Raw genomic sequence first — 12448 nt, 5'->3', positions numbered from 1 at the left:
TCATGATGGGGAACCCCAGGAGGCACAATGATGAAGTGGGTGTAAGTGGGTGAGAGCGGGACAGGAGCCGCGGAAGATTGTGAAGGCCGGGTGGGCTGCGGGGGAAACTACGGGAGCAAAGGCCATGTGTCTGGAATGGACACTGTGCATGGGAATGTCATGTGAGGCTCCAGTGTATTCTGTAGCGCAAAGTAAGTTTAGATAGCCTAAGATTAGATTATGGGGGGGGGGAGCCATTAGTTGAATGCCTTCTGTATGCCTAGAGCTTTACTACAATCTTATGGCCCCAACAACATAGACTTTTTTTTTTAAGGTAGACGTTTTTATTCCCATTTTACTTATGCCCGTGGTGGCTGTGTGTCAGAATTAGGATTCCAGCTTCTATCTGTCCAGCTCCAAAGCCCATGCACGCTCTTTATAGCACACTGGTTGGAACTGAGGCCCGGGTTCCGGAGATTCCGAGCCCTAGACACTAGGATGTCGGTTGGCGGTATTAGAAATAAGGCAGTGCCGGACTGGTGTTAAGGTGAATCGGGTGAAGGTAACCAGAGCCAGGTAGCTCTTCGGACGTTCAGTGGATTGTTCAGAATTAGGGGGTAGGGATAGGGGGTGAAAACCAAGGAGTGAAAGAAGATAGGTAGCATGTGCTCGTTTATGCAAGGGCTATTTATTGAGTGCCTACTGTATACCTGTGTGCAGGCACTGAATCACTGGAGACAAAGCATTGGGCACAACAAAGCTCTGCTTTCCAGGCGCTGACCTCACGGAGGTCACATACATTTAGGAATTGAGGCCGCGCGTGATTCTTGTCTTGGATATTCAGCTTTCATTGCTGAAATCACAAACCTGTCCTCCTCAAAATGAGGTTCAGAACTTAGCCAATGCTCTCTGCCGTCCTAAGCAGAGGACACGTGTCCCTCACTGTGGGACAATGAATCCTGCAAGGAAGAGCCAGCTCCCCTGTGACAGGCAGTAGACACCTCAGTTTCTGGAAATAACGAGAACAAAGCCTCCCTCCTCATCTGCAGCAGGTTAAATCTACAAGACAAGGGGAGGAAACAGCAGAATTGAGGGAAAGTATAATCCCTGAAGATGAGGTTTTCATGGATGTACACATTCCAAAGAATACGACTTGAGTGTATTCTGCAGGGAGAGAGGGGACCCAGTGGCCAGACTGGAAGTGACTCCCTCCTTCCCCCTGCTGTTCAGAGGCCATAGCCCAGGGTGCCGGTTTTTAAAGGAAGACCTTCGAGCTGTCATTTGTTCCTTATTCTCGGGGTCTCTATAGGAAAGGTTTCTGAGTTTCCAGCTGCAATACTCAAGTTCGTGCTGCCTCCTGCTGGAAGAGTTCGTTAGAGCAAGGAAGGAAGCCTACATCTCCGTCATTCTGTCCCATCCAGTTGGGGGAAAGTGAGAGGTGCCACGGGTATCCACATTATCTCAAGATTATGCGACTGGCCCCTCATTCCCTGAGAAGCATACTGGGGGACAAGTTTTCCAGACAGCGTGACCAGAGGTGTATGGGGGAAAGAACCAGGGGTAGCGTAAAAACACTTCTGCACGGCTCAGACCTTATTTGGGACAAGCTGGTGACAACCCTCCCCCCTCCCCCACAGCCAGACACAGCCATGCAGGTGGCCGTACTGCCTTCGGACCTCAACTCAGCACTCACCAATGGTAGCCAGGTGGCTCCATCCACCTAGGAACGAAGTTTACTCTTGCATGGCTTCTCAACTTGAACTTTCACCAGTAGGTTGCATTTAAACCTTTTCTGAGTCACTCCACCCTAACATGGGAGAAATAAGACTGCCTTTCAAAAGGACAGGACTCTGAACTGTTAAAAACGCTTTCCTTAGGCTTTATCAGGATAGGTTCAGATTTGCACTGGAATGATGGATATAAATGTAGCTGTCACTCAGGTCGTCCCATCCCCCAACTCCTGGGACAGTTTCAGCTCCTGAGCCCTTCAGGAATCACCAAGAAGCCCATCCAGAGCTGTGTTTCCTGGCTCCCGAACTGAGCTTCTGAACTCAAACAAGGGACATTTGCAACATACTAGAAAGCTCTGATGTCCTACTAGTGGCATCAAACTCAAACACTCAGTAAGCCTGGTGAACTTTGTCTCCCTTTTACTCCATTCACTCACAAATTATGCTACCGGTACTGATTTGGGGGGAAAGAAGCATGATTTCCTCTCTCCTTTCCTCCATAGATGGCATCTAAAACCAGATCGGCTTTTTCAGTACAAGGGGCCCAGAGGCCAAAAAGGATTTTTATGTGAACACCTTACGTGTGTGTGAGCTTTGGCTCATTACCTCCACCTATTTAGCCCTGGGTTTGGGAGATCTCAAACCACAAAGGAAGATGGCACCGCCATTTTTTTTTTATTTATTATTATTATTTTTTTTTTTTTTTGCGCTGTAGTCAAGATATAATTGGAAATGCCATTCAGTCATCAGTGGACAGTCCCTCCATTGACAGCATTTGGCACCGCTCCAACCAGAACGTACTTTCAACCACTGACTCTTCCTTCCCTCCTGGAGACTCCAATTCTTTCTTCTTTATCTCAGACGTGACAGCTCCCTTCGTGTCCTCCAGGGTTGAAGACAATCCGTCACCAACAAGAAGACGTTATCAGCCCAAGGGAGAGCTGTTGCTCCTGACCCGTCGAAACAGCTGGGCTGCCATGTGTCGCGTTTGCATGGATGCTACACAAAGTATATGTGACTGATGTGTATTTGGCTCCAGTGAGGGGTGGGTAGCAGAGGGCCCTGGCTCTTGGGTCTGCATCGTGAAAACTTAAATCCCTGAGTGAGTAACTGCATTAAAGTTTATAGTTCAGTCAGAAGCTTTCTTTTGTCAAGGAAGGGAGAGAAAGGAGGTGGTAACATTGTCTCCCCCCGGGAGTCTTCATGGACCCCTGAACGAGGCAAGCTCGCTCTCATCGCACCTGCTTCAATTCTCCTCTGATAACTGCTGTCCTCTTGACCTTTCCGGATAGTCCAGTTTCTTGTACTCTACAGCTTCTTCACTCTTCTTAATCTTCTTAAACTCTGAGCTCCTGACTACGCCTCATCCCCTGCAATTCCAACAGAGCAACCATCTACCACGTCCTGTCAGAACTCACTGTGTCTAGAACAAGAGAAGATTTTAACGTCACTCCCTCCCCACCCACCTTTCTGGCCTCCAGTATCCCACAGGGACTCTCACCAGAGAAACTCCTATCTACCCCATGCATTGTAAACAGTCTCCATCACGGAGGAACTGTGGGAGGGAAGGGAGCATCTTTTTGCTTGGAGGCGCACACCCCCCCAGCACTCAAAATGGGCCCTGAACTTTCAAAACTTGTTCCTCCGCTGTCACCCTCCTGCCCATCATCCCGCTACACCAGTGGTGCTCGAACGTTAGAGGGCGTTAGAACAACTTGGAGATCTTGTTAAGACACATTGCTAGGCTCGCCCCCCCAGATTGAGTAGGTCTGGAGTGGAGCCTGAGAATTTACATTTCTAGGAAGTTCCCGGATGATTCTGATGCTGCTAGTCCTGGGACCACACTTTGAGAACCACTGAGTTACATAATCTGAGGATGTCAGCTCTGTTGGTCCAAACTGTCCCAGCAAGCTTGCATCTACTACAAGGGTCAGAGTGGAGAATCAGCCAGTAGGTGCCCTGTGCCCTTGGGTAAGCAAAGGCAACTTATTTCCAAACTCCTCAGACTCCAGAGGACCCCCCTTGCTGAACCCTCTGGCCACTTTTGCCCTGTGGGGCTGCTGGCGCCTTTGGCATTAGTGGGAAGATCCTTCACAGGAGACATAGTTCCATTCATTCAACAAATATTTCCCAAGTGCCTTCTGTGTGCGGGGCACTGTTCTAGGTGTGTGGGATACACCAGTGAGCAAAACACGAAAATCCCCACCCAGGGGGAGCTTACTTTTTTCTAATGAAAAGAAGAATAAAACCCTTTTTACTGTTTTTAGGACTCAGATATCTGGTTACTGGAGTAATCAGGAGTGTTTGGTTAACTCTGTTTATATACACAAGAGATTAAGGACCAAGAGCTCGGGCAGAAACTAAATAAAGGCTCCACTGAGGTGAACCACCACAATAATTATCTTCATCTTTTGAGAATTACAACAAATACAATGGTTTTTGTTTCGGTTTTGGGTTTTTTTGCTTTATAGATGATAGAAAAATGTGGAGGTATGGGGGGGCAGCAAAATCCTGGACATCTGACCTGCTGCTCTTTTTTCGGAAAGGGCCCAGAAACTTTTGGCAAAGGTACGGGGATGGGACATGCTTTTTCCCCACAAATTCTCTCCCGTGGGGACAGGAGGCCCTCTGGTAGTTAAGAACCCTCTATATAAAGGACAAATACAGTGCTTCTGAAGGGCCAACACTTGAATCTTTGCCAGTGTTAGAGATGTGAATCTTGGTCCACCACTCAAGTTAGCAAAGAATGGGACTATATAATCCAACATAATTTCTCTTTATATTCTCTTCACATTTCTTTTCTCTTTTTTTTATTTTTATTTTATTTTTTTTTAATTTTTATTTATTTATTCGACAGAGAACAGCCAGAGAGAGAGGGAACACAAGCAGGGGGAGTGGGAGAGGAAGAAGCAGGCTCATAGCGTAGGAGCATGATGTGGGGCTTGATCCCATAACGTCGGGATCACACCCTGAGCCGAAGGCAGACACTTAACCGCTGTGCCACTCAAGCGCCCCTCTTTTCTTTTTTTTTTAAAGATTTTATTTATTTATTTGACAGAGAGAGAGACAGCCAGCGAGAGAGGGAACACAGGCAGAGGGAGTGGGAGAGGAAGAAGCAGGCTCCCAGTGGAGGAGCCTGATGAGGGGCTCGATCCCAGGACTCTGGGATCACGGCCTGAGCCGAAGGCAGATGCTTAACGACTGCGCCACCCAGGCGCCCCTCTTCACATTTCTTTTTATAATCCAACAAAGTTCTCCTGAACTTTGTACTAGCGGTGTGGTATACCTAAGCCTCACCCCCATGGCATCCACTGAGCCTTCCCTTGCCCCATCTGGTGTTCAGTGATGGGCCCACATGGGGCACTGAAGGCCTGGCCCCTTCGGCTCCAGCAGCCCCCCTCTACTACTTCTGGGCCAGGTTAGAGTGTGGGAGTCATCCTGTCTCCCCTGTGCCGCACTAGGGCACCGAAATCTCCATAAGGCTCAGTTCCAGTCTATCTAGACTTACCCTACAGTCATGGTGCAGCCCTTTCTCATCTTCTAGGTAATCTACGTAGGGGTAGAAGTATGTATCCCAAGTGTCTTAGTTATGAGTCCTCTCTGTACCTCTAGGGAACGTGGATGACTGTTTCACCTTGCCCTATCACTCCTTCAGTCAGTGAAGCACAGGGCGACCATGGTTGCACATTAGAACCACATAGGAAGCTTTTTTTAAGCTATCAATACCACGATCCCTCTTTAACAAGGTCGAATTGTATTGGCCAAGGGGCATTGCCTGTTTTTTTGTAAAGCTCCTCAGGTGATTTTAATGTATAGCCAGGGTTAAGCACTATGTGGGAAGGAAGAGGGGTTGTGGCAAAAAGCCTAAAGGGGGAAAAGGAAAGACGGGAGGTCCATTACTGTTCGGAATTATTCTGCTACATGAGCTACTAGGTAGAAATGGTTAGTTATTACCAACTGTACACAAAGCCCTGTTGCAAGGGATCACATGAGAGAAGCTAGCGGGGAGGTGAAATAGGGTTAGAAATACTCTCCTCCCTGCCACACAAAGCCTGATCCTCAGACTAGCATCCTTGCCACACCTGGGAGTTTGTTAGAAATGCAAGAATCTCAGGCCCCGCCCCCAGGCTCTCAGCATCTGCAAAGGACTGCTCCAAGCCACAACTTTGTAAAAGCACAGACCCTTGGGAGGAGGAAGGTCTGGAACTGGGTTTTTAAGCTGCAGAGCTTTCGGAGAAGCTTCATTCTTGGAGAGAAGGGCAAGAAAATACTCATGCGAGAAGTTAGGGTGGCTGCTTGTTGGAGCAACAAAACGGACACAGCTTGGGCACGTTTCTGGAGTGAGAAGTAATCCGGCAACAGTTAGAAACCGGCTCATATATGTCTTGGTTTTCTCTTTAAATGAGAAGAAAATCTTCAGTTCCTTAAGGGTCTGAAACATCTTTTCTCGGCTTAACACATGATAGAAGTAGGTTAGTTCACTACAACACTTACCCTGGGAAAATTACTTTGGTTTAGTTCCTATACGTATAAAGTTCTTAAAAATGTGTTCACCATTTCTTTTTTTAAGGATTTTATTTATCTGAGAGAGAGAGAGAAAGAGCACAGAGGGAGGGTGAAAGGGGGAAGCAGACTCCATGCTGAGCAGTGAGCCCAATGCGATGGGATGAGTGGCTCGATGCAAGGACCCTGAGACTATGACCTGAGCCAAAGGCAGATGCTTAACCGACTGAGCCACCCAGGAGCCCCATGTGTTCACCTTTTCTGATTACAAATCCAATTCATTGAAAAATCTAAGATACTACAGAAGTATATTACAGAAAATCTCTGTAATCACCTCCATTCCCTCAGAGATAACCACTGATAAAAGCTATAATCCAGGTTTCTTTTTTTGTATATACTAACATACAAAAGTCGGATCACAACATAATAGTTCTTTTTTCCTTTTTAAAAAGTTTATTTATTAAAGTAATCTCTGCACCCAATGTGGTGTGCGAACCCACAACCCCAAGATCAAGAGTCTCACGTTCTATCGACTGAGCCAGCCAGGTGCTCTATTAACTTTAATCCAAAATAATTAAATCCCATGGGGTGAAACAATACTGTCTTGAAACTTGGTTTTTAACATTTGCCGTTCAAGCCAGAGGGAGGAGCTCAAGTAAAGAAAAAGGAGACAAAAGTGAACTGCATGCAGGGTGGGGTGCTTTTAAACATTTTAGAGAAGCTAATTATTCACAAGACATCATGGTTTGTTAGAAATGAAACGATCACCTGTTTGACCTCGTACAGGTGAACCAACCAGGATTATGGACACTGCGTCTGCAATAAAATGTTCTTATTTGCAGCTGAGGACTATGGAATCACACTCACATAAAGACTGTGAGAAGCAAGGTTTCCAGGGGAAAATAACTTAGATGTGGGTCTTTTTTTTTTTCTCTTAAAGATTTTATTTATTTGAGAGAGAGAGAGAGCGTGAGTGAGCATGAGTGGGAGAGGGGGCATCGAGAGAGGGAAAAGCAGGCTCCCCCACGGAGCAGGGAGGCCAGTGATGAGGGGCTCAATCCCAGGACCCTGGGATCATGACCTGAGCCGAAGGCAGACGCTTAACCGGCTGAGCCACCCAGGCGCCCTAGATGTAATGCACATGGATGCAAGAAGGGGGTGGGGGCAAACCAGATGGAGGGAAGCAGGACCCTAGAGATCTGAAGATGGGATGGGGTATCCTGAGAATGGTGGGTTCCAACACGAATGGGGCTCATTTCCTGGGCACTCTTGAACACAGAGCTGAGCTTTTCTGAAAGGCAGTAAGTAGCTTGCTAAGGAAAGATGCAGCGCTGCAGAGGTATCAAACAACGGGCCGGGCTGAATTGGAGTAGGAAACCCTGAACGCTGAACCAGTAATCCTAGTGAGGTGAACAACTGCAACAGGCCGGAGGGAGGCAAGACTGAGAAGGCACAAATCTCCAGACAAATCTGGAGAAGAGCGAGAAAGGAGACAGGTCTTTTTTTTAAGCCTTTATTTACCACTTTAAGTATTTTTGTTTATTTGTGAGAGAGAGAGAGAGAGAGAGAGAGAGAGAGAGGGAGAGAATGAGAGAGATTGAGAATGAGCAGAGGGGGAGAGGCAGAGAGAGAAGCAGGCTCCCCGATGAGCAGGGAGCCTGACGCGAAATGCGATCCTGAGACCCCGGGATCGTGACCTGAGCCGAAGGCAGATGCTGAACCCACTGAGCCACCCAGGCGCCCCTAAGCCTTTATTTACTTCTGATTTGAGCAACACTTGCACACTGTCAGACACTTGGAAAACAGGCGAGAATAAGAGGCAGTCTTTATCAACCCACTGCTCAAGAATGACAATTGTGAGCCTTCTGAATACTGTCTGAGGATGAGAGAATGGGCTCCATATTTTCACTAGGGCCAGGCGAATCGTGGACCCTCGAGCGGGCAGCTGGAGACAGCTTTCTGGCAAGCTAGGGGAGTTCTAAAAATGTGAAGTTTTTCCCGTTTATCTATCCTAAACTTCTAACCCGGTGTTATTAGTGATTTTAGTAAACCTTTATCTTGAGCAGCTGCCAGTGAGGGGGATGCCTTGCTTTCCAATTGTAGAAATTAGGTCTGGTTCCACCTTAGCCTCACCCATTTTTACCCACAGGTGAGCTGGCTCTGCAATTCTCCTAAAATCTTGAAACTCAAATATTGTCCGATTTCAACCTCTCCCCATTCCAGTTCCTGCCTTCTCATCCGGACTTCTGGACGCTGAATTCCCCTTTTTCCCTGTCTTTCTGCTTTCTCCCATGGTTAATCATCTGAACTGCTTTCTTGCTGTCATCTTTGATTGCCTTTTCTCCTGGCCCTTACTTTTAGCTGCCAGGCAAAACTGAAAACTCAAGACTTTCATCTTCGCTGTCATATAGCTTAGTGCTGTTGCAGGAACTGGAAGATATCCACTGGACCCACCATGGCTGTGCAGGCTCAGAGCTCAGTGAGGCCCTCCCTGTCAGCCCCGTGTAACTGTCTCGTGCTGCCCTGTTCCTAATTACAAGCCACATCCTTACTCTGTCCTCCCAATTTCTTCCTGTGTCAGAGGAATGGATTCTCTCCTTAGCCATCAAGCCAAACTTCTCCATCAGCCAGCTGCCCAGCTCCTTGACCCAGTTTCTTTAGAAAGCTGCCCCCTCAACCACCACCTCTCCTGTGTTTTCAACCTCGGGCTCCCTACTGATGAATAAAAGTGTGTCCATCCCCTAACCCTGCATTCCCTTCTGGCTACCATTCAGTTGTTCTCACCTTCAGAGCCAAACATTTGTTTAGGGACTATTTCAAACAGGTTACATGATTCTCTGAGGTCATCAAATCAATCTGGCATTTAAAAAAAGGTATTACACAGAGTGTAGATTGTTTCATGAATCTTTTAATTGTAAATAATAGGATGCACATACTGGGTCACATTGCAAAATGTATCCTTGAGTTGTAGTCAAACATTTGAAAGACATTGTTCTAAATTAATGATCTTCAAAATTTTGTTTGCATAATTAATCACTGTAAGTTTAATTACCTACAGAGGATTTCAGGTGGATTGCAAGCATTAGCATTGTTAAATAAAACTAAAATGAAATTTCCACTGCAGTGATTTGACAACTGCCATCATCCATTTAAAAAATATATGAACAAGTTTTAATAGTTGGAAATTTTACATCATCTCATTTTCTCTTTAAACTCAGAATTGGGGGCACCTAGGTGGCTCAATCTGTTAAGCCTGCCACTCCTCCTGCTTGTGCTCTCTGAGAAATAAATAAATAAAATCTAAAAACAAAACAAAACAAAAAACAACTGGGATGGTTGGGTGGCTCAGTTGGTTAGGTTGGCTGCCTTCAGCTCCGGTCATGATCACAGTGTCCTGGGATCGAGTCCTGCATCGGGCTCCTCGCTCAGCGGGGAGCCTGCTTCTCCCTCTGCCTGCCGCTCCCCCCGCTTGTGCTCTCTCTCTCTCTGACAAAGAAATAAAATCTTAAAAAAAAAAAAACCCTCAGAATTGTTCTTCTTCCCTCATAAAATAAAATAACATATATAGATTGATAGATAGATACATAATATACAGGTAATGCATAGATGTAAGTATCTATTTTTACACTAGAAAGTTCATAATACTTCTCTGAAGTAAAAAAGTCGATGGGGCGCCTGGCTGGCTCAGTTGGTAGAGCATGCAACGCTTGATCTTAGGGGTGTAAATTTGAGCCCCACGTTGATTATAGAGATTACTTAAAATCTTTAAGGGGTGCCTGGGTGGCTCAGCTGGTTAAGCCTCCAGTCTCTTGATTTCCACTCAGGACCTGATCTCATCAGGGTCATGAGATCCAGCCCCCCACTGGCTCTGTGCTCAGGGGGGAGTCTGCTTCTTTCTCCCTCTCCCTCTTCCTCTGCCCTCCCCCTGCTCTCTCTCTCTCTCTCAAATAAATAAATAAATCTTAAAAAAATAAAATATTTATATATATATATACACACATATATATAAAAGTTGAAATTACCATTCTAAAAACTTCCTGTGACCATAAAGCTCTAATGTCAAAATCTTTCTCCTTAATTGCATAGAATTCAATTGATCAAATAAATGCATAAATTTTGATAATCAAACAAAAATTAGAATTTTATTGGAGATGTAACTCTTAATGAGACTGAGAATTTATTTCTTTACATCACATCCATGGATGAATATCACCATTGCTAGAATGAGACAGGTTTAACATCAATACTATTCCTATTTTTCATCTTTTAAGAGCTGACAATCTTTGTTTACATAAATAAGCAGCTTCCCATCTAGGATTTATTGACTCTGCTGAATTCAATTCTTTGAACTCCTTCAGAGTTCTATGCCAAATCACACTGTGGTCTACCATGAATTATTTTATTTTAAATTTTCAATTACTTTTAGATTTACAGAAGAATCACAAAGATAGTTCAAAGAGTTCCCCCATACAGCCTTGATCCAACTTCCCCTAATGTTGACATCTTAAAGCATAGTACATTGATCAGAAGTTAGAAATTAACACTGCTGTAATATTATTAACTACAGACATTGTTGGTTTTCCAGTTTTCCCACTAATACCCCTTTTCTGTTCCAGGATCTCATCAGGAGACCACACTGCATTTAGTTGTCATCTCTTTGTCTCCTCCAGAGTTTCTCAGTCTTTTCTTGTCTTTCATGATGTTGACAGTTTTGAAGTGTACTCATGAATTATTTTCTAGAATGTCTCAATTTGGATTTGACTGTTTCCTCTTGATTAGACTGGGGTTATGAATTTTTGGGGAAAAATTCCAGAGATGAAGTCCTTCTCACTGCATCATATCAGAGGGCAAATAATATCAATCTGATTTATTACTGGTGTGTTAACCTTGACCACTTGGCTAAGGTGGTGTCTGCCAGTTTCTCCATCATAAAAATTAATATTTTCCTTTTCCACATTCTATTGTTTAGAAGCAAGTAAGTCCAGCCACACACTCAAGAAGTGGGATTCAAGCTCTACCTCACAGAGGAAGCAGTACCACAGATTTTGTGGCCGTGTGTTAAAACTACCACTATAACTATTAAATATTTTGGGGTAAATACTTTGAGTCTGTGAAAGTATTGTTTCTTCCTAAAGTTTCACCCACTACTTTTGGCATTTATCACCAACAGTTTTTAAAATAATCTATCAGCTGGTAACTCAATTAGGTCCTCCTTCAATTCTGTTGAAAGAAAATACTTGGGAACCAATTGTGAAATCCAAATATCTACATATTTCCAAGTGTTCTTGTGTCTGGAGACCATAGGTTTGTACACCCTCGGGCAGTACATCATAGATCTGATTCAGGATTGGAGAGGTATGCCCTTCTGTAAAGTGAGAAAAAAGCGTGTCCTGAGGCAACTTCGTAAAAATCAGGATGTACACATTAATTTCCTGAAAACTTTCCTGGCCTGAATACTTGATGAAGTTAGTATTCTCGAGTTTGAAGAGCATGGCTCTGAATGATTCCACCCCAGTGATCTCACCTACCAATACTGCCGTTGATTCCTCAAGTTCTTAACCTTTTGGTTGATACCTGTTCCTTTCTCCAAGGCCAATCTTCTTTCAACCAGTAAGACCTCTAGCACCCGGCTGCCTAATTCGGGCTTCATTTTCCTCCTCTTACAGTATTAAGGGGCTTGCAGCTTCCGGAACACACACTGCCGCTTACCTCTACCTCATGGATATTCCCTCCACATCCCCTCTCCGTCCTCGCCTGAATGTCTGGGGCTCTGGACTCATACAGTCTAGGCTAGATGGCCACTTGAAAACGTGCTCAAAGTGGCAGATCTCGAGGGCAGTACTGCGAATTGCTTCTGCGGCGGGGCAGTGAGTGCTAGCTAGCGTTTGTAAAAGACGTTGCCCGCATTTCAAGGGGAGGAATGTTTGCAATGCACACCACAACTTTCAGAGTCCCTAGGCACCCATCGCTCTCAAGGGGCCTCATCTGCATGGTGATTTCCAGTGTCCAGCCCTAAAATAAACTTAAGTCCCAGAGCAAAGCCAACTAGTATTCTTGCCTCCCACGCCTTCACCCGGAGCAGCCCGGAGCAGTCCAAACCCCGAGACTCCGCCCGCCTCCGCCTACCCGCCCCACCTTAAAGCGGGCCGGGAGTGCCCGTTGCTCAGGCGAACGGAGGACCCACCAAGGGCCTTTACTGTTTGAAGATTACAAAGCCAGTCAGCAACTAACGCGAG

This window comes from Ursus arctos, unplaced genomic scaffold (genome assembly GCF_023065955.2).
Source record: "Ursus arctos isolate Adak ecotype North America unplaced genomic scaffold, UrsArc2.0 scaffold_27, whole genome shotgun sequence".
NCBI lineage: Eukaryota > Metazoa > Chordata > Mammalia > Carnivora > Ursidae > Ursus > Ursus arctos.
This window is presented reverse-complemented; position numbering follows the sequence as displayed.